The 27,842-nt window shown below is 44.2% G+C and overlaps 17 non-coding genes across 17 annotated transcripts; all 17 read right to left on the minus strand.

Annotated features, from left to right (window-relative positions):
• Positions 1-937: 937 nt before the first annotated feature.
• LOC141192895 (U2 spliceosomal RNA) lies at positions 938-1,128 on the minus strand. Its single transcript, XR_012266199.1, has one exon. It is a non-coding gene; the product is annotated as a U2 spliceosomal RNA (small nuclear RNA).
• Positions 1,129-2,243: 1,115 nt separating this feature from the next.
• On the minus strand, positions 2,244-2,434 carry LOC141192896 (U2 spliceosomal RNA). Its single transcript, XR_012266200.1, has one exon. It is a non-coding gene; the product is annotated as a U2 spliceosomal RNA (small nuclear RNA).
• A 1,115-nt stretch (positions 2,435-3,549) lies between these two features.
• LOC141193090 (U2 spliceosomal RNA) lies at positions 3,550-3,740 on the minus strand. Its single transcript, XR_012266388.1, has one exon. It is a non-coding gene; the product is annotated as a U2 spliceosomal RNA (small nuclear RNA).
• A 1,115-nt stretch (positions 3,741-4,855) lies between these two features.
• LOC141192898 (U2 spliceosomal RNA) lies at positions 4,856-5,046 on the minus strand. The gene has a single exon (XR_012266202.1). It is a non-coding gene; the product is annotated as a U2 spliceosomal RNA (small nuclear RNA).
• Positions 5,047-6,161: 1,115 nt separating this feature from the next.
• Positions 6,162-6,352, minus strand: LOC141192899 (U2 spliceosomal RNA). The gene has a single exon (XR_012266203.1). It is a non-coding gene; the product is annotated as a U2 spliceosomal RNA (small nuclear RNA).
• Positions 6,353-7,467: 1,115 nt separating this feature from the next.
• LOC141192900 (U2 spliceosomal RNA) lies at positions 7,468-7,658 on the minus strand. Its single transcript, XR_012266204.1, has one exon. It is a non-coding gene; the product is annotated as a U2 spliceosomal RNA (small nuclear RNA).
• Positions 7,659-8,773: 1,115 nt separating this feature from the next.
• On the minus strand, positions 8,774-8,964 carry LOC141192901 (U2 spliceosomal RNA). Its single transcript, XR_012266205.1, has one exon. It is a non-coding gene; the product is annotated as a U2 spliceosomal RNA (small nuclear RNA).
• A 1,115-nt stretch (positions 8,965-10,079) lies between these two features.
• LOC141193063 (U2 spliceosomal RNA) lies at positions 10,080-10,270 on the minus strand. The gene has a single exon (XR_012266361.1). It is a non-coding gene; the product is annotated as a U2 spliceosomal RNA (small nuclear RNA).
• Positions 10,271-11,385: 1,115 nt separating this feature from the next.
• Positions 11,386-11,576, minus strand: LOC141192902 (U2 spliceosomal RNA). Its single transcript, XR_012266206.1, has one exon. It is a non-coding gene; the product is annotated as a U2 spliceosomal RNA (small nuclear RNA).
• A 1,115-nt stretch (positions 11,577-12,691) lies between these two features.
• On the minus strand, positions 12,692-12,882 carry LOC141192903 (U2 spliceosomal RNA). The gene has a single exon (XR_012266207.1). It is a non-coding gene; the product is annotated as a U2 spliceosomal RNA (small nuclear RNA).
• A 1,115-nt stretch (positions 12,883-13,997) lies between these two features.
• LOC141192904 (U2 spliceosomal RNA) lies at positions 13,998-14,188 on the minus strand. The gene has a single exon (XR_012266208.1). It is a non-coding gene; the product is annotated as a U2 spliceosomal RNA (small nuclear RNA).
• A 1,115-nt stretch (positions 14,189-15,303) lies between these two features.
• Positions 15,304-15,494, minus strand: LOC141192905 (U2 spliceosomal RNA). Its single transcript, XR_012266209.1, has one exon. It is a non-coding gene; the product is annotated as a U2 spliceosomal RNA (small nuclear RNA).
• A 1,115-nt stretch (positions 15,495-16,609) lies between these two features.
• On the minus strand, positions 16,610-16,800 carry LOC141192906 (U2 spliceosomal RNA). The gene has a single exon (XR_012266210.1). It is a non-coding gene; the product is annotated as a U2 spliceosomal RNA (small nuclear RNA).
• Positions 16,801-17,915: 1,115 nt separating this feature from the next.
• Positions 17,916-18,106, minus strand: LOC141192907 (U2 spliceosomal RNA). The gene has a single exon (XR_012266211.1). It is a non-coding gene; the product is annotated as a U2 spliceosomal RNA (small nuclear RNA).
• A 1,115-nt stretch (positions 18,107-19,221) lies between these two features.
• Positions 19,222-19,403, minus strand: LOC141192545 (U2 spliceosomal RNA). Its single transcript, XR_012265918.1, has one exon. It is a non-coding gene; the product is annotated as a U2 spliceosomal RNA (small nuclear RNA).
• A 5,992-nt stretch (positions 19,404-25,395) lies between these two features.
• On the minus strand, positions 25,396-25,586 carry LOC141192909 (U2 spliceosomal RNA). Its single transcript, XR_012266213.1, has one exon. It is a non-coding gene; the product is annotated as a U2 spliceosomal RNA (small nuclear RNA).
• Positions 25,587-26,701: 1,115 nt separating this feature from the next.
• On the minus strand, positions 26,702-26,892 carry LOC141192910 (U2 spliceosomal RNA). The gene has a single exon (XR_012266214.1). It is a non-coding gene; the product is annotated as a U2 spliceosomal RNA (small nuclear RNA).
• Positions 26,893-27,842: the final 950 nt, after the last annotated feature.

A 27,842-nucleotide genomic window follows, 5' to 3' on the forward strand; every position in this document is an offset into this window, starting at 1 on the left:
CCTCTTTAAACACAGCACCTTCACCCCCTGCTGTTCCCACCCGCCTCAACACCGTTGGAAGGGAGGAGAACCAATTAAGGCGGGGGGTGGGGTGGAACGAGCAGCTGTCTACCCTTAGCAGGAGGGCTCCTGATTACATACCTCTCCTGCTGCTGCTGCTGCTGGCTGTCCAGCAGCAGACTGAAGGTGGCTGCTGCTGTGCACAGGTATATAAAGGCTCAGAGCCTATTATGACACGCGCAGCCAGCGTTCCATTGCCACATTCCATCTACTGCAGGCAGGATACCTGGCTGGCTGAATGTCGCTGAGAAGCTCACAGAGACCGCCATAAGCAACAGTTTAACAGAATGCCACAGACTAATCAACCAAACTTTTTGGGTTGGGTTCTCTTTTATAGTCTGCAGGCATTAAATGAAAGAAGTCAGTGTTCCAGCAGAAGGAGACAACGTTTCAGAAAAGGCATTGTAGCAAACCAAAAGAGAAATTTTAAGCGCAGCAGAGTAACCAGCGCACATACCTGTTAGCTCAGGTGAGTTTAAAAGGCTGCTGTTGATAACAAGGGCATTTGCTAAATAGATGGTGTGTGTGCAACAATATACTGAAAGGTCAATTATATTGTGCAGCTTATCTCACCACCTGTAGTTATTTAGGTGAAAGCTCCAAAATGCTTGCCTAATATGTCTGTTTATCCAAAAGGAAGTAAAAAGGGAGAGCTAGAAAGATAGCATTGCATCACATTACATGGCAATGCAATGCACAGTTGCGGAGGTTGAACCAAAATGAGCTTGTAATCTGGCTTCTGCAACTTTGAACATGAAAAATCCAATGAGGAGAAGAAAAGCAAAGCCAAAGAGTCCATCCCCAAATCCGACAAACAAGCAAAATGAACAAAAAACATTGAATTCAATTCTTTCTGATTTTAGAAACTGCATTAAAGAAGGGGTGCACCGGTCCTGGAGATACTGCAATACCAGGTCAATGCGTGGAGTGGACAGAGCAAGCTCTTTTTCCATCTCCCTGTTCTAAAAATCCATTTAATATATGGTCCCCAGATAGGGGACGTATCAGATATTAAACTGATAAGAACAGATACTACACTTGATCTTAGCCAAAAGGCCGAGAAGCGATAACCAGAATTGGTTTCAAACTACGGAGCCACCCAAGGATCCTGAAAAGTCCATTTGTGGAGATGAGCTCCTGGACTCCCGTTAAGAAGACATGTTGTCAACCTCTAGATCCCTTACATGCCTGCACTTTTCGGCTTGCTGCTGCTGCAATCCACGCGTTTTAGATCTGCATAACTCCACCTCTTTAAACACAGCACCTTCACCCCCTGCTGTTCCCACCCGCCTCAACACCGTTGGAAGGGAGGAGAACCAATTAAGGCGGGGGGTGGGGTGGAACGAGCAGCTGTCTACCCTTAGCAGGAGGGCTCCTGATTACATACCTCTCCTGCTGCTGCTGCTGCTGGCTGTCCAGCAGCAGACTGAAGGTGGCTGCTGCTGTGCACAGGTATATAAAGGCTCAGAGCCTATTATGACACGCGCAGCCAGCGTTCCATTGCCACATTCCATCTACTGCAGGCAGTATACCTGGCTGGCTGAATGTCGCTGAGAAGCTCACAGAGACCGCCATAAGCAACAGTTTAACAGAATGCCACAGACTAATCAACCAAACTTTTTGGGTTGGGTTCTCTTTTATAGTCTGCAGGCATTAAATGAAAGAAGTCAGTGTTCCAGCAGAAGGAGACAACGTTTCAGAAAAGGCATTGTAGCAAACCAAAAAAGAAATTTTAAGCGCAGCAGAGTAACCAGCGCACATACCTGTTAGCTCAGGTGAGTTTAAAAGGCTGCTGTTGATAACAAGGGCATTTGCTAAATAGATGGTGTGTGTGCAACAATATACTGAAAGGTCAATTATATTGTGCAGCTTATCTCACCACCTGTAGTTATTTAGGTGAAAGCTCCAAAATGCTTGCCTAATATGTCTGTTTATCCAAAAGGAAGTAAAAAGGGAGAGCTAGAAAGATAGCATTGCATCACATTACATGGCAATGCAATGCACAGTTGCGGAGGTTGAACCAAAATGAGCTTGTAATCTGGCTTCTGCAACTTTGAACATGAAAAATCCAATGAGGAGAAGAAAAGCAAAGCCAAAGAGTCCATCCCCAAATCCGACAAACAAGCAAAATGAACAAAAAACATTGAATTCAATTCTTTCTGATTTTAGAAACTGCATTAAAGAAGGGGTGCACCGGTCCTGGAGATACTGCAATACCAGGTCAATGCGTGGAGTGGACAGAGCAAGCTCTTTTTCCATCTCCCTGTTCTAAAAATCCATTTAATATATGGTCCCCAGATAGGGGACGTATCAGATATTAAACTGATAAGAACAGATACTACACTTGATCTTAGCCAAAAGGCCGAGAAGCGATAACCAGAATTGGTTTCAAACTACGGAGCCACCCAAGGATCCTGAAAAGTCCATTTGTGGAGATGAGCTCCTGGACTCCCGTTAAGAAGACATGTTGTCAACCTCTAGATCCCTTACATGCCTGCACTTTTCGGCTTGCTGCTGCTGCAATCCACGCGTTTTAGATCTGCATAACTCCACCTCTTTAAACACAGCACCTTCACCCCCTGCTGTTCCCACCCACCTCAACACCGTTGGAAGGGAGGAGAACCAATTAAGGCGGGGGGTGGGGTGGATCGAGCAGCTGTCTACCCTTAGCAGGAGGGCTCCTGATTACATACCTCTCCTGCTGCTGCTGCTGCTGGCTGTCCAGCAGCAGACTGAAGGTGGCTGCTGCTGTGCACAGGTATATAAAGGCTCAGAGCCTATTATGACACGCGCAGCCAGCGTTCCATTGCCACATTCCATCTACTGCAGGCAGGATACCTGGCTGGCTGAATGTCGCTGAGAAGCTCACAGAGACCGCCATAAGCAACAGTTTAACAGAATGCCACAGACTAATCAACCAAACTTTTTGGGTTGGGTTCTCTTTTATAGTCTGCAGGCATTAAATGAAAGAAGTCAGTGTTCCAGCAGAAGGAGACAACGTTTCAGAAAAGGCATTGTAGCAAACCAAAAAAGAAATTTTAAGCGCAGCAGAGTAACCAGCGCACATACCTGTTAGCTCAGGTGAGTTTAAAAGGCTGCTGTTGATAACAAGGGCATTTGCTAAATAGATGGTGTGTGTGCAACAATATACTGAAAGGTCAATTATATTGTGCAGCTTATCTCACCACCTGTAGTTATTTAGGTGAAAGCTCCAAAATGCTTGCCTAATATGTCTGTTTATCCAAAAGGAAGTAAAAAGGGAGAGCTAGAAAGATAGCATTGCATCACATTACATGGCAATGCAATGCACAGTTGCTGAAGTTGAACCAAAATGAGCTTGTAATCTGGCTTCTGCAACTTTGAACATGAGAAATCCAATGAGGAGAAGAAAAGCAAAGCCAAAGAGTCCATCCCCAAATCCGACAAACAAGCAAAATGAACAAAAAACATTGAATTCAATTCTTTCTGATTTTAGAAACTGCATTAAAGAAGGGGTGCACCCGTCCTGGAGATACTGCAATACCAGGTCAATGCGTGGAGTGGACAGAGCAAGCTCTTTTTCCATCTCCCTGTTCTAAAAATCCATTTAATATATGGTCCCCAGATAGGGGACGTATCAGATATTAAACTGATAAGAACAGATACTACACTTGATCTTAGCCAAAAGGCCGAGAAGCGATAACCAGAATTGGTTTCAAACTACGGAGCCACCCAAGGATCCTGAAAAGTCCATTTGTGGAGATGAGCTCCTGGACTCCCGTTAAGAAGACATGTTGTCAACCTCTAGATCCCTTACATGCCTGCACTTTTCGGCTTGCTGCTGCTGCAATCCACGCGTTTTAGATCTGCATAACTCCACCTCTTTAAACACAGCACCTTCACCCCCTGCTGTTCCCACCCGCCTCAACACCGTTGGAAGGGTGGAGAACCAATTAAGGCGGGGGGTGGGGTGGAACGAGCAGCTGTCTACCCTTAGCAGGAGGGCTCCTGATTACATACCTCTCCTGCTGCTGCTGCTGCTGGCTGTCCAGCAGCAGACTGAAGGTGGCTGCTGCTGTGCACAGGTATATAAAGGCTCAGAGCCTATTATGACACGCGCAGCCAGCGTTCCATTGCCACATTCCATCTACTGCAGGCAGGATACCTGGCTGGCTGAATGTCGCTGAGAAGCTCACAGAGACCGCCATAAGCAACAGTTTAACAGAATGCCACAGACTAATCAACCAAACTTTTTGGGTTGGGTTCTCTTTTATAGTCTGCAGGCATTAAATGAAAGAAGTCAGTGTTCCAGCAGAAGGAGACAACGTTTCAGAAAAGGCATTGTAGCAAACCAAAAAAGAAATTTTAAGCGCAGCAGAGTAACCAGCGCACATACCTGTTAGCTCAGGTGAGTTTAAAAGGCTGCTGTTGATAACAAGGGCATTTGCTAAATAGATGGTGTGTGTGCAACAATATACTGAAAGGTCAATTATATTGTGCAGCTTATCTCACCACCTGTAGTTATTTAGGTGAAAGCTCCAAAATGCTTGCCTAATATGTCTGTTTATCCAAAAGGAAGTAAAAAGGGAGAGCTAGAAAGATAGCATTGCATCACATTACATGGCAATGCAATGCACAGTTGCTGAAGTTGAACCAAAATGAGCTTGGAATCTGGCTTCTGCAACTTTGAACATGAGAAATCCAATGAGGAGAAGAAAAGCAAAGCCAAAGAGTCCATCCCAAAATCCGACAAACAAGCAAAATGAACAAAAAACATTGAATTCAATTCTTTCTGATTTTAGAAACTGCATTAAAGAAGGGGTGCACCGGTCCTGGAGATACTGCAATACCAGGTCAATGCGTGGAGTGGACAGAGCAAGCTCTTTTTCCATCTCCCTGTTCTAAAAATCCATTTAATATATGGTCCCCAGATAGGGGACGTATCAGATATTAAACTGATAAGAACAGATACTACACTTGATCTTAGCCAAAAGGCCGAGAAGCGATAACCAGAATTGGTTTCAAACTACGGAGCCACCCAAGGATCCTGAAAAGTCCATTTGTGGAGATGAGCTCCTGGACTCCCGTTAAGAAGACATGTTGTCAACCTCTAGATCCCTTACATGCCTGCACTTTTCGGCTTGCTGCTGCTGCAATCCACGCGTTTTAGATCTGCATAACTCCACCTCTTTAAAGACAGCACCTTCACCCCCTGCTGTTCCCACCCGCCTCAACACCGTTGGAAGGGTGGAGAACCAATTAAGGCGGGGGGTGGGGTGGAACGAGCAGCTGTCTACCCTTAGCAGGAGGGCTCCTGATTACATACCTCTCCTGCTGCTGCTGCTGCTGGCTGTCCAGCAGCAGACTGAAGGTGGCTGCTGCTGTGCACAGGTATATAAAGGCTCAGAGCCTATTATGACACGCGCAGCCAGCGTTCCATTGCCACATTCCATCTACTGCAGGCAGGATACCTGGCTGGCTGAATGTCGCTGAGAAGCTCACAGAGACCGCCATAAGCAACAGTTTAACAGAATGCCACAGACTAATCAACCAAACTTTTTGGGTTGGGTTCTCTTTTATAGTCTGCAGGCATTAAATGAAAGAAGTCAGTGTTCCAGCAGAAGGAGACAACGTTTCAGAAAAGGCATTGTAGCAAACCAAAAAAGAAATTTTAAGCGCAGCAGAGTAACCAGCGCACATACCTGTTAGCTCAGGTGAGTTTAAAAGGCTGCTGTTGATAACAAGGGCATTTGCTAAATAGATGGTGTGTGTGCAACAATATACTGAAAGGTCAATTATATTGTGCAGCTTATCTCACCACCTGTAGTTATTTAGGTGAAAGCTCCAAAATGCTTGCCTAATATGTCTGTTTATCCAAAAGGAAGTAAAAAGGGAGAGCTAGAAAGATAGCATTGCATCACATTACATGGCAATGCAATGCACAGTTGCGGAGGTTGAACCAAAATGAGCTTGTAATCTGGCTTCTGCAACTTTGAACATGAAAAATCCAATGAGGAGAAGAAAAGCAAAGCCAAAGAGTCCATCCCCAAATCCGACAAACAAGCAAAATGAACAAAAAACATTGAATTCAATTCTTTCTGATTTTAGAAACTGCATTAAAGAAGGGGTGCACCGGTCCTGGAGATACTGCAATACCAGGTCAATGCGTGGAGTGGACAGAGCAAGCTCTTTTTCCATCTCCCTGTTCTAAAAATCCATTTAATATATGGTCCCCAGATAGGGGACGTATCAGATATTAAACTGATAAGAACAGATACTACACTTGATCTTAGCCAAAAGGCCGAGAAGCGATAACCAGAATTGGTTTCAAACTACGGAGCCACCCAAGGATCCTGAAAAGTCCATTTGTGGAGATGAGCTCCTGGACTCCCGTTAAGAAGACATGTTGTCAACCTCTAGATCCCTTACATGCCTGCACTTTTCGGCTTGCTGCTGCTGCAATCCACGCGTTTTAGATCTGCATAACTCCACCTCTTTAAACACAGCACCTTCACTCCCTGCTGTTCCCACCCGCCTCAACACCGTTGGAAGGGAGGAGAACCAATTAAGGCGGGGGGTGGGGTGGAACGAGCAGCTGTCTACCCTTAGCAGGAGGGCTCCTGATTACATACCTCTCCTGCTGCTGCTGCTGCTGGCTGTCCAGCAGCAGACTGAAGGTGGCTGCTGCTGTGCACAGGTATATAAAGGCTCAGAGCCTATTATGACACGCGCAGCCAGCGTTCCATTGCCACATTCCATCTACTGCAGGCAGGATACCTGGCTGGCTGAATGTCGCTGAGAAGCTCACAGAGACCGCCATAAGCAACAGTTTAACAGAATGCCACAGACTAATCAACCAAACTTTTTGGGTTGGGTTCTCTTTTATAGTCTGCAGGCATTAAATGAAAGAAGTCAGTGTTCCAGCAGAAGGAGACAACGTTTCAGAAAAGGCATTGTAGCAAACCAAAAAAGAAATTTTAAGCGCAGCAGAGTAACCAGCGCACATACCTGTTAGCTCAGGTGAGTTTAAAAGGCTGCTGTTGATAACAAGGGCATTTGCTAAATAGATGGTGTGTGTGCAACAATATACTGAAAGGTCAATTATATTGTGCAGCTTATCTCACCACCTGTAGTTATTTAGGTGAAAGCTCCAAAATGCTTGCCTAATATGTCTGTTTATCCAAAAGGAAGTAAAAAGGGAGAGCTAGAAAGATAGCATTGCATCACATTACATGGCAATGCAATGCACAGTTGCTGAAGTTGAACCAAAATGAGCTTGTAATCTGGCTTCTGCAACTTTGAACATGAAAAATCCAATGAGGAGAAGAAAAGCAAAGCCAAAGAGTCCATCCCCAAATCCGACAAACAAGCAAAATGAACAAAAAACATTGAATTCAATTCTTTCTGATTTTAGAAACTGCATTAAAGAAGGGGTGCACCGGTCCTGGAGATACTGCAATACCAGGTCAATGCGTGGAGTGGACAGAGCAAGCTCTTTTTCCATCTCCCTGTTCTAAAAATCCATTTAATATATGGTCCCCAGATAGGGGACGTATCAGATATTAAACTGATAAGAACAGATACTACACTTGATCTTAGCCAAAAGGCCGAGAAGCGATAACCAGAATTGGTTTCAAACTACGGAGCCACCCAAGGATCCTGAAAAGTCCATTTGTGGAGATGAGCTCCTGGACTCCCGTTAAGAAGACATGTTGTCAACCTCTAGATCCCTTACATGCCTGCACTTTTCGGCTTGCTGCTGCTGCAATCCACGCGTTTTAGATCTGCATAACTCCACCTCTTTAAACACAGCACCTTCACCCCCTGCTGTTCCCACCCGCCTCAACACCGTTGGAAGGGAGGAGAACCAATTAAGGCGGGGGGTGGGGTGGAACGAGCAGCTGTCTACCCTTAGCAGGAGGGCTCCTGATTACATACCTCTCCTGCTGCTGCTGCTGCTGGCTGTCCAGCAGCAGACTGAAGGTGGCTGCTGCTGTGCACAGGTATATAAAGGCTCAGAGCCTATTATGACACGCGCAGCCAGCGTTCCATTGCCACATTCCATCTACTGCAGGCAGGATACCTGGCTGGCTGAATGTCGCTGAGAAGCTCACAGAGACCGCCATAAGCAACAGTTTAACAGAATGCCACAGACTAATCAACCAAACTTTTTGGGTTGGGTTCTCTTTTATAGTCTGCAGGCATTAAATGAAAGAAGTCAGTGTTCCAGCAGAAGGAGACAACGTTTCAGAAAAGGCATTGTAGCAAACCAAAAAAGAAATTTTAAGCGCAGCAGAGTAACCAGCGCACATACCTGTTAGCTCAGGTGAGTTTAAAAGGCTGCTGTTGATAACAAGGGCATTTGCTAAATAGATGGTGTGTGTGCAACAATATACTGAAAGGTCAATTATATTGTGCAGCTTATCTCACCACCTGTAGTTATTTAGGTGAAAGCTCCAAAATGCTTGCCTAATATGTCTGTTTATCCAAAAGGAAGTAAAAAGGGAGAGCTAGAAAGATAGCATTGCATCACATTACATGGCAATGCAATGCACAGTTGCTGAAGTTGAACCAAAATGAGCTTGTAATCTGGCTTCTGCAACTTTGAACATGAAAAATCCAATGAGGAGAAGAAAAGCAAAGCCAAAGAGTCCATCCCCAAATCCGACAAACAAGCAAAATGAACAAAAAACATTGAATTCAATTCTTTCTGATTTTAGAAACTGCATTAAAGAAGGGGTGCACCGGTCCTGGAGATACTGCAATACCAGGTCAATGCGTGGAGTGGACAGAGCAAGCTCTTTTTCCATCTCCCTGTTCTAAAAATCCATTTAATATATGGTCCCCAGATAGGGGACGTATCAGATATTAAACTGATAAGAACAGATACTACACTTGATCTTAGCCAAAAGGCCGAGAAGCGATAACCAGAATTGGTTTCAAACTACGGAGCCACCCAAGGATCCTGAAAAGTCCATTTGTGGAGATGAGCTCCTGGACTCCCGTTAAGAAGACATGTTGTCAACCTCTAGATCCCTTACATGCCTGCACTTTTCGGCTTGCTGCTGCTGCAATCCACGCGTTTTAGATCTGCATAACTCCACCTCTTTAAACACAGCACCTTCACCCCCTGCTGTTCCCACCCGCCTCAACACCGTTGGAAGGGAGGAGAACCAATTAAGGCGGGGGGTGGGGTGGAACGAGCAGCTGTCTACCCTTAGCAGGAGGGCTCCTGATTACATACCTCTCCTGCTGCTGCTGCTGCTGGCTGTCCAGCAGCAGACTGAAGGTGGCTGCTGCTGTGCACAGGTATATAAAGGCTCAGAGCCTATTATGACACGCGCAGCCAGCGTTCCATTGCCACATTAAATCTACTGCAGGCAGGATACCTGGCTGGCTGAATGTCGCTGAGAAGCTCACAGAGACCGCCATAAGCAACAGTTTAACAGAATGCCACAGACTAATCAACCAAACTTTTTGGGTTGGGTTCTCTTTTATAGTCTGCAGGCATTAAATGAAAGAAGTCAGTGTTCCAGCAGAAGGAGACAACGTTTCAGAAAAGGCATTGTAGCAAACCAAAAAAGAAATTTTAAGCGCAGCAGAGTAACCAGCGCACATACCTGTTAGCTCAGGTGAGTTTAAAAGGCTGCTGTTGATAACAAGGGCATTTGCTAAATAGATGGTGTGTGTGCAACAATATACTGAAAGGTCAATTATATTGTGCAGCTTATCTCACCACCTGTAGTTATTTAGGTGAAAGCTCCAAAATGCTTGAATAATATGTCTGTTTATCCAAAAGGAAGTAAAAAGGGAGAGCTAGAAAGATAGCATTGCATCACATTACATGGCAATGCAATGCACAGTTGCTGAAGTTGAACCAAAATGAGCTTGTAATCTGCCTTCTGCAACTTTGAACATGAAAAATCCAATGAGGAGAAGAAAAGCAAAGCCAAAGAGTCCATCCCCAAATCCGACAAACAAGCAAAATGAACAAAAAACATTGAATTTAATTCTTTCTGATTTTAGAAACTGCATTAAAGAAGGGGTGCACCGGTCCTGGAGATACTGGAATACCAGGTCAATGCGTGGAGTGGACAGAGCAAGCTCTTTTTCCATCTCCCTGTTCTAAAAATCCATTTAATATATGGTCCCCAGATAGGGGACGTATCAGATATTAAACTGATAAGAACAGATACTACACTTGATCTTAGCCAAAAGGCCGAGAAGCGATAACCAGAATTGGTTTCAAACTACGGAGCCACCCAAGGATCCTGAAAAGTCCATTTGTGGAGATGAGCTCCTGGACTCCCGTTAAGAAGACATGTTGTCAACCTCTAGATCCCTTACATGCCTGCACTTTTCGGCTTGCTGCTGCTGCAATCCACGCGTTTTAGATCTGCATAACTCCACCTCTTTAAACACAGCACCTTCACCCCCTGCTGTTCCCACCCGCCTCAACACCGTTGGAAGGGAGGAGAACCAATTAAGGCGGGGGGTGGGGTGGAACGAGCAGCTGTCTACCCTTAGCAGGAGGGCTCCTGATTACATACCTCTCCTGCTGCTGCTGCTGCTGGCTGTCCAGCAGCAGACTGAAGGTGGCTGCTGCTGTGCACAGGTATATAAAGGCTCAGAGCCTATTATGACACGCGCAGCCAGCGTTCCATTGCCACATTCCATCTACTGCAGGCAGGATACCTGGCTGGCTGAATGTCGCTGAGAAGCTCACAGAGACCGCCATAAGCAACAGTTTAACAGAATGCCACAGACTAATCAACCAAACTTTTTGGGTTGGGTTCTCTTTTATAGTCTGCAGGCATTAAATGAAAGAAGTCAGTGTTCCAGCAGAAGGAGACAACGTTTCAGAAAAGGCATTGTAGCAAACCAAAAAAGAAATTTTAAGCGCAGCAGAGTAACCAGCGCACATACCTGTTAGCTCAGGTGAGTTTAAAAGGCTGCTGTTGATAACAAGGGCATTTGCTAAATAGATGGTGTGTGTGCAACAATATACTGAAAGGTCAATTATATTGTGCAGCTTATCTCACCACCTGTAGTTATTTAGGTGAAAGCTCCAAAATGCTTGCCTAATATGTCTGTTTATCCAAAAGGAAGTAAAAAGGGAGAGCTAGAAAGATAGCATTGCATCACATTACATGGCAATGCAATGCACAGTTGCTGAAGTTGAACCAAAATGAGCTTGTAATCTGGCTTCTGCAACTTTGAACATGAAAAATCCAATGAGGAGAAGAAAAGCAAAGCCAAAGAGTCCATCCCCAAATCCGACAAACAAGCAAAATGAACAAAAAACATTGAATTCAATTCTTTCTGATTTTAGAAACTGCATTAAAGAAGGGGTGCACCGGTCCTGGAGATACTGCAATACCAGGTCAATGCGTGGAGTGGACAGAGCAAGCTCTTTTTCCATCTCCCTGTTCTAAAAATCCATTTAATATATGGTCCCCAGATAGGGGACGTATCAGATATTAAACTGATAAGAACAGATACTACACTTGATCTTAGCCAAAAGGCCGAGAAGCGATAACCAGAATTGGTTTCAAACTACGGAGCCACCCAAGGATCCTGAAAAGTCCATTTGTGGAGATGAGCTCCTGGACTCCCGTTAAGAAGACATGTTGTCAACCTCTAGATCCCTTACATGCCTGCACTTTTCGGCTTGCTGCTGCTGCAATCCACGCGTTTTAGATCTGCATAACTCCACCTCTTTAAACACAGCACCTTCACCCCCTGCTGTTCCCACCCGCCTCAACACCGTTGGAAGGGAGGAGAACCAATTAAGGCGGGGGGTGGGGTGGAACGAGCAGCTGTCTACCCTTAGCAGGAGGGCTCCTGATTACATACCTCTCCTGCTGCTGCTGCTGCTGGCTGTCCAGCAGCAGACTGAAGGTGGCTGCTGCTGTGCACAGGTATATAAAGGCTCAGAGCCTATTATGACACGCGCAGCCAGCGTTCCATTGCCACATTCCATCTACTGCAGGCAGGATACCTGGCTGGCTGAATGTCGCTGAGAAGCTCACAGAGACCGCCATAAGCAACAGTTTAACAGAATGCCACAGACTAATCAACCAAACTTTTTGGGTTGGGTTCTCTTTTATAGTCTGCAGGCATTAAATGAAAGAAGTCAGTGTTCCAGCAGAAGGAGACAACGTTTCAGAAAAGGCATTGTAGCAAACCAAAAAAGAAATTTTAAGCGCAGCAGAGTAACCAGCGCACATACCTGTTAGCTCAGGTGAGTTTAAAAGGCTGCTGTTGATAACAAGGGCATTTGCTAAATAGATGGTGTGTGTGCAACAATATACTGAAAGGTCAATTATATTGTGCAGCTTATCTCACCACCTGTAGTTATTTAGGTGAAAGCTCCAAAATGCTTGCCTAATATGTCTGTTTATCCAAAAGGAAGTAAAAAGGGAGAGCTAGAAAGATAGCATTGCATCACATTACATGGCAATGCAATGCACAGTTGCTGAAGTTGAACCAAAATGAGCTTGTAATCTGGCTTCTGCAACTTTGAACATGAAAAATCCAATGAGGAGAAGAAAAGCAAAGCCAAAGAGTCCATCCCAAAATCCGACAAACAAGCAAAATGAACAAAAAACATTGAATTCAATTCTTTCTGATTTTAGAAACTGCATTAAAGAAGGGGTGCACCGGTCCTGGAGATACTGCAATACCAGGTCAATGCGTGGAGTGGACAGAGCAAGCTCTTTTTCCATCTCCCTGTTCTAAAAATCCATTTAATATATGGTCCCCAGATAGGGGACGTATCAGATATTAAACTGATAAGAACAGATACTACACTTGATCTTAGCCAAAAGGCCGAGAAGCGATAACCAGAATTGGTTTCAAACTACGGAGCCACCCAAGGATCCTGAAAAGTCCATTTGTGGAGATGAGCTCCTGGACTCCCGTTAAGAAGACATGTTGTCAACCTCTAGATCCCTTACATGCCTGCACTTTTCGGCTTGCTGCTGCTGCAATCCACGCGTTTTAGATCTGCATAACTCCACCTCTTTAAACACAGCACCTTCACCCCCTGCTGTTCCCACCCGCCTCAACACCGTTGGAAGGGAGGAGAACCAATTAAGGCGGGGGGTGGGGTGGAACGAGCAGCTGTCTACCCTTAGCAGGAGGGCTCCTGATTACATACCTCTCCTGCTGCTGCTGCTGCTGGCTGTCCAGCAGCAGACTGAAGGTGGCTGCTGCTGTGCACAGGTATATAAAGGCTCAGAGCCTATTATGACACGCGCAGCCAGCGTTCCATTGCCACATTCCATCTACTGCAGGCAGGATACCTGGCTGGCTGAATGTCGCTGAGAAGCTCACAGAGACCGCCATAAGCAACAGTTTAACAGAATGCCACAGACTAATCAACCAAACTTTTTGGGTTGGGTTCTCTTTTATAGTCTGCAGGCATTAAATGAAAGAAGTCAGTGTTCCAGCAGAAGGAGACAACGTTTCAGAAAAGGCATTGTAGCAAACCAAAAAAGAAATTTTAAGCGCAGCAGAGTAACCAGCGCACATACCTGTTAGCTCAGGTGAGTTTAAAAGGCTGCTGTTGATAACAAGGGCATTTGCTAAATAGATGGTGTGTGTGCAACAATATACTGAAAGGTCAATTATATTGTGCAGCTTATCTCACCACCTGTAGTTATTTAGGTGAAAGCTCCAAAATGCTTGCCTAATATGTCTGTTTATCCAAAAGGAAGTAAAAAGGGAGAGCTAGAAAGATAGCATTGCATCACATTACATGGCAATGCAATGCACAGTTGCTGAAGTTGAACCAAAATGAGCTTGTAATCTGGCTTCTGCAACTTTGAACATGAAAAATCCAATGAGGAGAAGAAAAGCAAAGCCAAAGAGTCCATCCCCAAATCCGACAAACAAGCAAAATGAACAAAAAACATTGAATTCAATTCTTTCTGATTTTAGAAACTGCATTAAAGAAGGGGTGCACCGGTCCTGGAGATACTGCAATACCAGGTCAATGCGTGGAGTGGACAGAGCAAGCTCTTTTTCCATCTCCCTGTTCTAAAAATCCATTTAATATATGGTCCCCAGATAGGGGACGTATCAGATATTAAACTGATAAGAACAGATACTACACTTGATCTTAGCCAAAAGGCCGAGAAGCGATAACCAGAATTGGTTTCAAACTACGGAGCCACCCAAGGATCCTGAAAAGTCCATTTGTGGAGATGAGCTCCTGGACTCCCGTTAAGAAGACATGTTGTCAACCTCTAGATCCCTTACATGCCTGCACTTTTCGGCTTGCTGCTGCTGCAATCCACGCGTTTTAGATCTGCATAACTCCACCTCTTTAAACACAGCACCTTCACCCCCTGCTGTTCCCACCCGCCTCAACACCGTTGGAAGGGAGGAGAACCAATTAAGGCGGGGGGTGGGGTGGAACGAGCAGCTGTCTACCCTTAGCAGGAGGGCTCCTGATTACATACCTCTCCTGCTGCTGCTGCTGCTGGCTGTCCAGCAGCAGACTGAAGGTGGCTGCTGCTGTGCACAGGTATATAAAGGCTCAGAGCCTATTATGACACGCGCAGCCAGCGTTCCATTGCCACATTCCATCTACTGCAGGCAGGATACCTGGCTGGCTGAATGTCGCTGAGAAGCTCACAGAGACCGCCATAAGCAACAGTTTAACAGAATGCCACAGACTAATCAACCAAACTTTTTGGGTTGGGTTCTCTTTTATAGTCTGCAGGCATTAAATGAAAGAAGTCAGTGTTCCAGCAGAAGGAGACAACGTTTCAGAAAAGGCATTGTAGCAAACCAAAAAAGAAATTTTAAGCGCAGCAGAGTAACCAGCGCACATACCTGTTAGCTCAGGTGAGTTTAAAAGGCTGCTGTTGATAACAAGGGCATTTGCTAAATAGATGGTGTGTGTGCAACAATATACTGAAAGGTCAATTATATTGTGCAGCTTATCTCACCACCTGTAGTTATTTAGGTGAAAGCTCCAAAATGCTTGCCTAATATGTCTGTTTATCCAAAAGGAAGTAAAAAGGGAGAGCTAGAAAGATAGCATTGCATCACATTACATGGCAATGCAATGCACAGTTGCTGAAGTTGAACCAAAATGAGCTTGTAATCTGGCTTCTGCAACTTTGAACATGAAAAATCCAATGAGGAGAAGAAAAGCAAAGCCAAAGAGTCCATCCCCAAATCCGACAAACAAGCAAAATGAACAAAAAACATTGAATTCAATTCTTTCTGATTTTAGAAACTGCATTAAAGAAGGGGTGCACCGGTCCTGGAGATACTGCAATACCAGGTCAATGCGTGGAGTGGACAGAGCAAGCTCTTTTTCCATCTCCCTGTTCTAAAAATCCATTTAATATATGGTCCCCAGATAGGGGACGTATCAGATATTAAACTGATAAGAACAGATACTACACTTGATCTTAGCCAAAAGGCCGAGAAGCGATAACCAGAATTGGTTTCAAACTACGGAGCCACCCAAGGATCCTGAAAAGTCCATTTGTGGAGATGAGCTCCTGGACTCCCGTTAAGAAGACATGTTGTCAACCTCTAGATCCCTTACATGCCTGCACTTTTCGGCTTGCTGCTGCTGCAATCCACGCGTTTTAGATCTGCATAACTCCACCTCTTTAAACACAGCACCTTCACCCCCTGCTGTTCCCACCCGCCTCAACACCGTTGGAAGGGAGGAGAACCAATTAAGGCGGGGGGTGGGGTGGAACGAGCAGCTGTCTACCCTTAGCAGGAGGGCTCCTGATTACATACCTCTCCTGCTGCTGCTGCTGCTGGCTGTCCAGCAGCAGACTGAAGGTGGCTGCTGCTGTGCACAGGTATATAAAGGCTCAGAGCCTATTATGACACGCGCAGCCAGCGTTCCATTGCCACATTCCATCTACTGCAGGCAGGATACCTGGCTGGCTGAATGTCGCTGAGAAGCTCACAGAGACCGCCATAAGCAACAGTTTAACAGAATGCCACAGACTAATCAACCAAACTTTTTGGGTTGGGTTCTCTTTTATAGTCTGCAGGCATTAAATGAAAGAAGTCAGTGTTCCAGCAGAAGGAGACAACGTTTCAGAAAAGGCATTGTAGCAAACCAAAAAAGAAATTTTAAGCGCAGCAGAGTAACCAGCGCACATACCTGTTAGCTCAGGTGAGTTTAAAAGGCTGCTGTTGATAACAAGGGCATTTGCTAAATAGATGGTGTGTGTGCAACAATATACTGAAAGGTCAATTATATTGTGCAGCTTATCTCACCACCTGTAGTTATTTAGGTGAAAGCTCCAAAATGCTTGCCTAATATGTCTGTTTATCCAAAAGGAAGTAAAAAGGGAGAGCTAGAAAGATAGCATTGCATCACATTACATGGCAATGCAATGCACAGTTGCTGAAGTTGAACCAAAATGAGCTTGTAATCTGGCTTCTGCAACTTTGAACATGAAAAATCCAATGAGGAGAAGAAAAGCAAAGCCAAAGAGTCCATCCCCAAATCCGACAAACAAGCAAAATGAACAAAAAACATTGAATTCAATTCTTTCTGATTTTAGAAACTGCATTAAAGAAGGGGTGCACCGGTCCTGGAGATACTGCAATACCAGGTCAATGCGTGGAGTGGACAGAGCAAGCTCTTTTTCCATCTCCCTGTTCTAAAAATCCATTTAATATATGGTCCCCAGATAGGGGACGTATCAGATATTAAACTGATAAGAACAGATACTACACTTGATCTTAGCCAAAAGGCCGAGAAGCGATAACCAGAATTGGTTTCAAACTACGGAGCCACCCAAGGATCCTGAAAAGTCCATTTGTGGAGATGAGCTCCTGGACTCCCGTTAAGAAGACATGTTGTCAACCTCTAGATCCCTTACATGCCTGCACTTTTCGGCTTGCTGCTGCTGCAATCCACGCGTTTTAGATCTGCATAACTCCACCTCTTTAAACACAGCACCTTCACCCCCTGCTGTTCCCACCCGCCTCAACACCGTTGGAAGGGAGGAGAACCAATTAAGGCGGGGGGAGGGGTGGAACGAGCAGCTGTCTACCCTTAGCAGGAGGGCTCCTGATTACATACCTCTCCTGCTGCTGCTGCTGCTGGCTGTCCAGCAGCAGACTGAAGGTGGCTGCTGCTGTGCACAGGTATATAAAGGCTCAGAGCCTATTATGACACGCGCAGCCAGCGTTCCATTGCCACATTCCATCTACTGCAGGCAGGATACCTGGCTGGCTGAATGTCGCTGAGAAGCTCACAGAGACCGCCATAAGCAACAGTTTAACAGAATGCCACAGACTAATCAACCAAACTTTTTGGGTTGGGTTCTCTTTTATAGTCTGCAGGCATTAAATGAAAGAAGTCAGTGTTCCAGCAGAAGGAGACAACGTTTCAGAAAAGGCATTGTAGCAAACCAAAAAAGAAATTTTAAGCGCAGCAGAGTAACCAGCGCACATACCTGTTAGCTCAGGTGAGTTTAAAAGGCTGCTGTTGATAACAAGGGCATTTGCTAAATAGATGGTGTGTGTGCAACAATATACTGAAAGGTCAATTATATTGTGCAGCTTATCTCACCACCTGTAGTTATTTAGGTGAAAGCTCCAAAATGCTTGCCTAATATGTCTGTTTATCCAAAAGGAAGTAAAAAGGGAGAGCTAGAAAGATAGCATTGCATCACATTACATGGCAATGCAATGCACAGTTGCTGAAGTTGAACCAAAATGAGCTTGTAATCTGGCTTCTGCAACTTTGAACATGAAAAATCCAATGAGGAGAAGAAAAGCAAAGCCAAAGAGTCCATCCCCAAATCCGACAAACAAGCAAAATGAACAAAAAACATTGAATTCAATTCTTTCTGATTTTAGAAACTGCATTAAAGAAGGGGTGCACCGGTCCTGGAGATACTGCAATACCAGGTCAATGCGTGGAGTGGACAGAGCAAGCTCTTTTTCCATCTCCCTGTTCTAAAAATCCATTTAATATATGGTCCCCAGATAGGGGACGTATCAGATATTAAACTGATAAGAACAGATACTACACTTGATCTTAGCCAAAAGGCCGAGAAGCGATAACCAGAATTGGTTTCAAACTACGGAGCCACCCAAGGATCCTGAAAAGTCCATTTGTGGAGATGAGCTCCTGGACTCCCGTTAAGAAGACATGTTGTCAACCTCTAGATCCCTTACATGCCTGCACTTTTCGGCTTGCTGCTGCTGCAATCCACGCGTTTTAGATCTGCATAACTCCACCTCTTTAAACACAGCACCTTCACCCCCTGCTGTTCCCACCCGCCTCAACACCGTTGGAAGGGAGGAGAACCAATTAAGGCGGGGGGTGGGGTGGAACGAGCAGCTGTCTACCCTTAGCAGGAGGGCTCCTGATTACATACCTCTCCTGCTGCTGCTGCTGCTGGCTGTCCAGCAGCAGACTGAAGGTGGCTGCTGCTGTGCACAGGTATATAAAGGCTCAGAGCCTATTATGACACGCGCAGCCAGCGTTCCATTGCCACATTCCATCTACTGCAGGCAGGATACCTGGCTGGCTGAATGTCGCTGAGAAGCTCACAGAGACCGCCATAAGCAACAGTTTAACAGAATGCCACAGACTAATCAACCAAACTTTTTGGGTTGGGTTCTCTTTTATAGTCTGCAGGCATTAAATGAAAGAAGTCAGTGTTCCAGGAGAAGGAGACAACGTTTCAGAAAAGGCATTGTAGCAAACCAAAAAAGAAATTTTAAGCGCAGCAGAGTAACCAGCGCACATACCTGTTAGCTCAGGTGAGTTTAAAAGGCTGCTGTTGATAACAAGGGCATTTGCTAAATAGATGGTGTGTGTGCAACAATATACTGAAAGGTCAATTATATTGTGCAGCTTATCTCACCACCTGTAGTTATTTAGGTGAAAGCTCCAAAATGCTTGCCTAATATGTCTGTTTATCCAAAAGGAAGTAAAAAGGGAGAGCTAGAAAGATAGCATTGCATCACATTACATGGCAATGCAATGCACAGTTGCTGAAGTTGAACCAAAATGAGCTTGTAATCTGGCTTCTGCAACTTTGAACATGAAAAATCCAATGAGGAGAAGAAAAGCAAAGCCAAAGAGTCCATCCCCAAATCCGACAAACAAGCAAAATGAACAAAAAACATTGAATTCAATTCTTTCTGATTTTAGAAACTGCATTAAAGAAGGGGTGCACCGGTCCTGGAGATACTGCAATACCAGGTCAATGCGTGGAGTGGACAGAGCAAGCTCTTTTTCCATCTCCCTGTTCTAAAAATCCATTTAATATATGGTCCCCAGATAGGGGACGTATCAGATATTAAACTGATAAGAACAGATTTTTTTCTTTTTCATTTTGTTCTTATATTTCAGTTGTTATTTCTCTTCTAATATTTCTCTTGCCTTATAATCTGTTCATGCTACAAGGTTCCACAGATGAAAGTTCCATAGACTCTTGGCTCTTTTTTTCCCAATTCTCTTCAGATCTAACAGGTAATAAATATATATTTCACTTAGTGCTAATTTTATGCATTCACTTTCACTTATAAAATCTCTTTTAAAAAGCAATATGTTTCGGACTTTCCATAGCGCATTCTTTATTCCATTTATCATTATCCAAATGACTCTTTCTTTTTCTTTTGATTGACATGTAAAATTTCCATATAAAACTACTTCGTGATTTAAAAACTTAAGACCAGTAACAAACTTTAAGAGACTTCCAACTTCTTTCCAGACATTTTGGGCATAAAAACAGTTCCAAAAGGTGTGTAAAACTGTTTCCTCTCTAACACAGCCTGTTCTAGGGCATCTTGCAGTATTGCACAATCCCCTTCTGTGTTGAAAAAATCTAACAGGAACACATTCTTGCACTATTGCCCATGCCAAGTCTTTATATTCATTTGTTAGATAAGGTGCATAAGTCATTCTCCAAATTCTTCCACTTTTAGTGTATGTAAAGTTTGCCACTGCTGTCATCGTTTCTTTTCTCTTTGTCTCTAGAGCCAGTCTTCTTGAATTTGACAGCATGTCCACATCTACTTCAGGTAAGTTATAAAGTCTAATTGTTTTTTCTAGTAAGACATATTGTTTTGGCGGTGTAATTAGGACAGGAGAATTTGGGGGCAATGTTATCCACTTTCTTTTCCTAAAGATATCTCCAGCTGCATATCTTAAGTAGAAAGACCAATGAGTTCTTAGATTGGTCATTTTGAAGCAAAAACTAAAGAACTTTAGGTACAAAATTTTTTTGATATTTGGGATATTCTTTCCACCATATTTATGCTGCTTGTACATTGTCTCTCTTCGAACCTTCTCCATTTTTGATCCCCACAGAAAAAGAAAAATTTGTCTCTGGAGAAACTTTACTGTGTTCTCATTCGGGGGGTACACCATACTTAAAAACAACATTATCGGCAACAACAAAGACTTAATGATCAAGTTTTTACCTTCCATTGATAATTTTCTGAGTTTCCATAAACTTATCTTCTTTTGCATTTTCTCCTTCACCAACTGCCAACTTTCTTCTCTATCATTCTTTTTTGTAAACACAACACCTAAAATTTTGATCTTATCACTTCTTATTTTAAGTTGAGGAATCTGCGCATCTGACCAATCACCGAATCCAAGACATTCGCTCTTCTCCAAGTTCAGTTTGAAGGCAGATGCTAAACAGAAAAAATCAGTAGTTCTTACTGCTCTTCTCAGCGATTGTTCTGAGTCGCACAGGATCGTGATGTCATCCATGTACCCCAGTGACTTAGTACTTAGTCCATTTCCACCTGGTATGGGTACACCTTTCACCATCTTATCTTTCCTCAACATTGCCAGTAGAGGCTCGATTGCGCAGATAAAGAGCAGAGGCGAAAGTGGGCATCCTTGTTTGACGCCCGACTTTAGAACAACTTCTGAAGATAAAAAACCATTAATTAAAATCCTGCTAAAACTTCCATCATATAAAAGTGCAATGTGCTTAATAAAAACATCCGGGAATTTCATTTTCTTTAACACAGAATACAGGTACTTATGAGAGACTCTGTCGTACGCTTTCTGGAAATCAAGGGACAGAAGAGCTAGCTTTTGCTTCCTCTCTTGCTGATACCAAATTGCGTCCCGTATAATATTCAAGTTTTCTGCAATTGTACGACCAGGCACACCACATACCTGATCAGGATGCACGACCTTCTCTATCACCTTCTTCATTCTGTTCACCATGATTTTTGCCATAATTTTATAATCTACGTTGAGTAACGTGATTGGTCTCCAGTTCTCTAGATTAGTCTTATCTCCTTTTTTAAAAAGCAGGGTGACCACACCACTTCTCCAAGATTCAGGCAATTTGTCACATAAAAAGACAGCTTTAAAAATCTCAAACAGGTCGTCTTTTAAAATCTCCCAAAAAGTAAGATAAAATTCAATTTGTAGTCCGTCAGTACCCGGTGTTTTTCCTCTAGAAAAGCTTTTGATTGCACTTAGCAGTTCTTCTTCACAGATATCTTCAATCAACAACTCTTGATCTTGCTTTTCAAGGTGATTCTGCAATGAATTAAGAGCATCAGGTAAAAAATCAGCGTCAATTTTCTTTTCGCTAAAAAGATTTTGATAAAAAGTTTGCGCTTTGTCCAACAGTCCATCTTTAGTTGTTTCACCATCAAGTTCTTTAATTAATTCTTTGGGTTCTAAAGATTTTTTGAAAAAGAACCTGGAACATGTTTCATTTTTTTCCATATGTTCTACCTTGGCGTTGAAAATTATTTCTTTGCCTTTCTGTTCAATTGCTTTTTTAATGTCTTCTTTGACTTGTAAAATAACATCCTCCATATCTATCCCTGCATTTCTGAGTTTGTAACCTGTTTGCAGTTTTGTATTCAGGTCTTTAAACCATTTCTGATTCTGTCTGGCCTTCCTTTTGCCAGCTAAGAGAAAAAAATGTCTAATTTGAGACTTCACATACTCCCACCATTCTAGAATTCTTTTGTAATAATGTTTTTTCCCCTGTAGTTTTTTATAAAATTTCAAAAATTCCTCTTTTATACTTTCATCTTCCAGCAGCAGAGTGTTCAACTTCCAGACACCTCGCCCTTTCTCTAGACTGGGCAATTCCAAGTGAGTAATTAACGTTTTGTGGTCAGAAAAGATGTTACCTGTTAGATCCACTTTATTCACTTTAAAACTCTGTGATGTCAGAACAAAGTCAATTCTTGATTTTAGAAGATTGTTCTCCCAAGTGTATCCTGGTTCAGAGGTATTCTTTACTCTCCAGACATCATTCAGGCAAGTATCGTCGATTAGATTTTTTAACTGCATCTCAGTTTTGTCTTTCCTTCTAGTACCTGATGTCCTATTTTCATCAGACCGGATACAATTGAAGTCACCGCCAACCACAGTTGGTGTAGGACCAGGTATAAAGAGTTTGATGATATCTAATAAACTGGATCTTTCCTCTTTAATCGGAGATGCATAAACATTAATCAGCTTGAACTCGGATCCACAGTAACTCACATTAACAACTAGTGCACGTCCAGGTTCAACTTCAGTGAACGAGGTAACCTTAAAGTCTTTGTTTTTAAACAGGACGCCAATACCAGTAGCACGCGATCCATTTTCACCGGACCAGATGGAAGGTCCGTTCGCCCAATCTTCCCTTAGTTTGTTATAGTTAGGGTCATGGTCAATGCCGCATTCTTGAAGTAAAAAAATATCAGCATCTAAAGTCATCAGGTAAGAAAATAAAGCAGCTCTCTTGACAGAGCCCTTTAAACTCCTCACATTTAGTGAGGCAATTTTGAGTGTAGCCATAAATCATTTAAACAGAGCTTGAGTCCGTATCTGACATGAATCCGACCAGGGTAGAGGGACCCGCAGAAACGTCCGTGTCTGAGAATTCCTCGATGTTCACCGGATCAGATGGGTTTACAGGTTTAGGAACTGAGATGATCGGTTTAGGTGAGTAATTAGGGAGGACTATTTTCAAACGCCCAGCAGGTCTTTTGCTGGCGCTCTCTCCCTTAAACAAACTCGACTTCTCCTTTTTCCTTTTCCTCAAAACCTCCACGTCAATGTTAATCTCCTCCTCCTCCTCCTCACCACCAGCCTCCTTAGAAGACTCCTCTCCCATCTCCACTTCAGACTCAGCTGGATTCTCCTCCACCACATGACCATCTGGACTCTCCGACCAATCCTTGAGAACAATGCTATCCCCAGGCGGGTCCCCAGCAGTGTCCTTGGGCGGATCCCCAGAAGGGTTCCCGGGAGGGTCCTTGGATTTGTCTGTTTGTTCTTCAGGACTGGACCGCTTCGGAGGGGCTCCCCCCCGAGCTGCATCTGCATAGCTGAAGGTCTTTTTTCTCAACGGACAATCCCGAAAAGAGTGCCCAGGGATACGGCAGATATTACAGATCATCTGATTTGGGCAGTTCAGAGTGACATGTCCTTTTTGATAGCACTTCTTGCAAAGAGCGTTCTCCTCTTGCAGCTCTCAAAGGAATGCCCAAAGTCCATACATTTTCTGCAGAAGATAGGCATCCCTGGATAGAAGAGTCTTCCTCTCTCTCTGCCAATCAGGAAGCTCTGAGGCGGATGAATGAGTCCACCAATTCCCAAACCTTCTCTCAGCTTCACGATGAACTTGTATTTTCCGGTCCACAACCTCTCAGAGTTCATGATTTTGTGAGAAAAGTGGACCTCAGAGCAATAGTTATGCAGAAACGCAGCCACATCCTTTTCAGAGACATGCGGATTGCTCATATGAACCCCCACAGACTTCTCTTCTGCCAGGCAGAGGGTCACAAAACACAGTCCTTTAAGATCTTCCTCCTGAAGTCTCAGCTTGATCTGATGGTAAAAATTCTGAGATGCCACTTCAGAGGTCAGGGTAAGCACAAAGCGTCCAGGAGCATCTTGAAGTGCCAGAATGTTCTCCCTTTTCACCTGCAGGATCTCAAGCAGGACCTTCCTCACGAAGAAAGACAGGGAGAACTTGTCACGGGCTCGCTCTTCAACTTCAATCTTGAAAGAGTTCTTGATCTTCAAGTCGCCAGCTCCAGCAGAACGGAGAGTAGCCGATGTCGCCATCGCCATATTCAGATAAGTCGATCGCCTTCTTGGTTCTCTTCAGCACGCACACCCCCTATAGCAGCAGGAGGCTTAAGACAGTAGAACTGCCGATGCCTCAAGGCCGAGGATGCGATAGGCTTTGGAGTCTTCCAGCAACAACACTTGGTCGTAGCCAAAAGGCCGAGAAGCGATAACCAGAATTGGTTTCAAACTACGGAGCCACCCAAGGATCCTAAAAAGTCCATTTGTGGAGATGAGCTCCTGGACTCCCGTTAAGAAGACATGTTGTCAACCTCTAGATCCCTTACATGCCTGCACTTTTCGGCTTGCTGCTGCTGCAATCCACGCGTTTTAGATCTGCATAACTCCACCTCTTTAAACACAGCACCTTCACCCCCTGCTGTTCCCACCCGCCTCAACACCGTTGGAAGGGAGGAGAACCAATTAAGGCGGGGGGTGGGGTGGAACGAGCAGCTGTCTACCCTTAGCAGGAGGGCTCCTGATTACATACCTCTCCTGCTGCTGCTGCTGCTGGCTGTCCAGCAGCAGACTGAAGGTGGCTGCTGCTGTGCACAGGTATATAAAGGCTCAGAGCCTATTATGACACGCGCAGCCAGCGTTCCATTGCCACATTCCATCTACTGCAGGCAGGATACCTGGCTGGCTGAATGTCGCTGAGAAGCTCACAGAGACCGCCATAAGCAACAGTTTAACAGAATGCCACAGACTAATCAACCAAACTTTTTGGGTTGGGTTCTCTTTTATAGTCTGCAGGCATTAAATGAAAGAAGTCAGTGTTCCAGCAGAAGGAGACAACGTTTCAGAAAAGGCATTGTAGCAAACCAAAAAAGAAATTTTAAGCGCAGCAGAGTAACCAGCGCACATACCTGTTAGCTCAGGTGAGTTTAAAAGGCTGCTGTTGATAACAAGGGCATTTGCTAAATAGATGGTGTGTGTGCAACAATATACTGAAAGGTCAATTATATTGTGCAGCTTATCTCACCACCTGTAGTTATTTAGGTGAAAGCTCCAAAATGCTTGCCTAATATGTCTGTTTATCCAAAAGGAAGTAAAAAGGGAGAGCTAGAAAGATAGCATTGCATCACATTACATGGCAATGCAATGCACAGTTGCTGAAGTTGAACCAAAATGAGCTTGTAATCTGGCTTCTGCAACTTTGAACATGAAAAATCCAATGAGGAGAAGAAAAGCAAAGCCAAAGAGTCCATCCCCAAATCCGACAAACAAGCATAATGAACAAAAAACATTGAATTCAATTCTTTCTGATTTTAGAAACTGCATTAAAGAAGGGGTGCACCGGTCCTGGAGATACTGCAATACCAGGTCAATGCGTGGAGTGGACAGAGCAAGCTCTTTTTCCATCTCCCTGTTCTAAAAATCCATTTAATATATGGTCCCCAGATAGGGGACGTATCAGATATTAAACTGATAAGAACAGATACTACACTTGATCTTAGCCAAAAGGCCGAGAAGCGATAACCAGAATTGGTTTCAAACTACGGAGCCACCCAAGGATCCTGAAAAGTACATTTGTGGAGATGAGCTCCTGGACTCCCGTTAAGAAGACATGTTGTCAACCTCTAGATCCCTTACATGCCTGCACTTTTCGGCTTGCTGCTGCTGCAATCCACGCGTTTTAGATCTGCATAACTCCACCTCTTTAAACACAGCACCTTCACCCCCTGCTGTTCCCACCCGCCTCAACACCGTTGGAAGGGAGGAGAACCAATTAAGGCGGGGGGTGGGGTGGAACGAGCAGCTGTCTACCCTTAGCAGGAGGGCTCCTGATTACATACCTCTCCTGCTGCTGCTGCTGCTGGCTGTCCAGCAGCAGACTGAAGGTGGCTGCTGCTGTGCACAGGTATATAAAGGCTCAGAGCCTATTATGACACGCGCAGCCAGCGTTCCATTGCCACATTCCATCTACTGCAGGCAGGATACCTGGCTGGCTGAATGTCGCTGAGAAGCTCACAGAGACCGCCATAAGCAACAGTTTAACAGAATGCCACAGACTAATCAACCAAACTTTTTGGGTTGGGTTCTCTTTTATAGTCTGCAGGCATTAAATGAAAGAAGTCAGTGTTCCAGCAGAAGGAGACAACGTTTCAGAAAAGGCATTGTAGCAAACCAAAAAAGAAATTTTAAGCGCAGCAGAGTAACCAGCGCACATACCTGTTAGCTCAGGTGAGTTTAAAAGGCTGCTGTTGATAACAAGGGCATTTGCTAAATAGATGGTGTGTGTGCAACAATATACTGAAAGGTCAATTATATTGTGCAGCTTATCTCACCACCTGTAGTTATTTAGGTGAAAGCTCCAAAATGCTTGCCTAATATGTCTGTTTATCCAAAAGGAAGTAAAAAGGGAGAGCTAGAAAGATAGCATTGCATCACATTACATGGCAATGCAATGCACAGTTGCTGAAGTTGAACCAAAATGAGCTTGTAATCTGGCTTCTGCAACTTTGAACATGAAAAATCCAATGAGGAGAAGAAAAGCAAAGCCAAAGAGTCCATCCCCAAATCCGACAAACAAGCAAAATGAACAAAAAACATTGAATTCAATTCTTTCTGATTTTAGAAACTGAATTAAAGAAGGGGTGCACCGGTCCTGGAGATACTGCAATACCAGGTCAATGCGTGGAGTGGACAGAGCAAGCTCTTTTTCCATCTCCCTGTTCTAAAAATCCATTTAATATATGGTCCCCAGATAGGGGACGTATCAGATATTAAACTGATAAGAACAGATACTACACTTGATCTTAGCCAAAAGGCCGAGAAGCGATAACCAGAATTGGTTTCAAACTACGGAGCCACCCAAGGATCCTGAAAAGTCCATTTGTGGAGATGAGCTCCTGGACTCCCGTTAAGAAGACATGTTGTCAACCTCTAGATCCCTTACATGCCTGCACTTTTCGGCTTGCTGCTGCTGCAATCCACGCGTTTTAGATCTGCATAACTCCACCTCTTTAAACACAGCACCTTCACCCCCTGCTGTTCCCACCTGCCTCAACACCGTTGGAAGGGAGGAGAACCAATTAAGGCGGGGGGTGGGGTGGAACGAGCAGCTGTCTACCCTTAGCAGGAGGGCTCCTGATTACATACCTCTCCTGCTGCTGCTGCTGCTGGCTGTCCAGCAGCAGACTGAAGGTGGCTGCTGCTGTGCATAGGTATATAAAGGCTCAGAGCCTATTATGACACGCGCAGCCAGCGTTCCATTGCCACATTCCATCTACTGCAGGCAGGATACCTGGCTGGCTGAATGTCGCTGAGAAGCTCACAGAGACCGCCATAAGCAACAGTTTAACAGAATGCCACAGACTAATCAACCAAACTTTTTGGGTTGGGTTCTCTTTTATAGTCTGCAGGCATTAAATGAAAGAAGTCAGTGTTCCAGCAGAAGGAGACAACGTTTCAGAAAAGGCATTGTAGCAAACCAAAAAAGAAATTTTAAGCGCAGCAGAGTAACCAGCGCACATACCTGTTAGCTCAGGTGAGTTTAAAAGGCTGCTGTTGATAACAAGGGCATTTGCTAAATAGATGGTGTGTGTGCAACAATATACTGAAAGGTCAATTATATTGTGCAGCTTATCTCACCACCTGTAGTTATTTAGGTGAAAGCTCCAAAATGCTTGCCTAATATGTCTGTTTATCCAAAAGGAAGTAAAAAGGGAGAGCTAGAAAGATAGCATTGCATCACATTACATGGCAATGCAATGCACAGTTGCTGAAGTTG

Source organism: Phyllobates terribilis, unplaced genomic scaffold (assembly GCF_046119375.1).
Source record: "Phyllobates terribilis strain yellow unplaced genomic scaffold, ASM4611937v1 Scaffold_63__1_contigs__length_7903474, whole genome shotgun sequence".
Lineage (NCBI taxonomy): Eukaryota > Metazoa > Chordata > Amphibia > Anura > Dendrobatidae > Phyllobates > Phyllobates terribilis.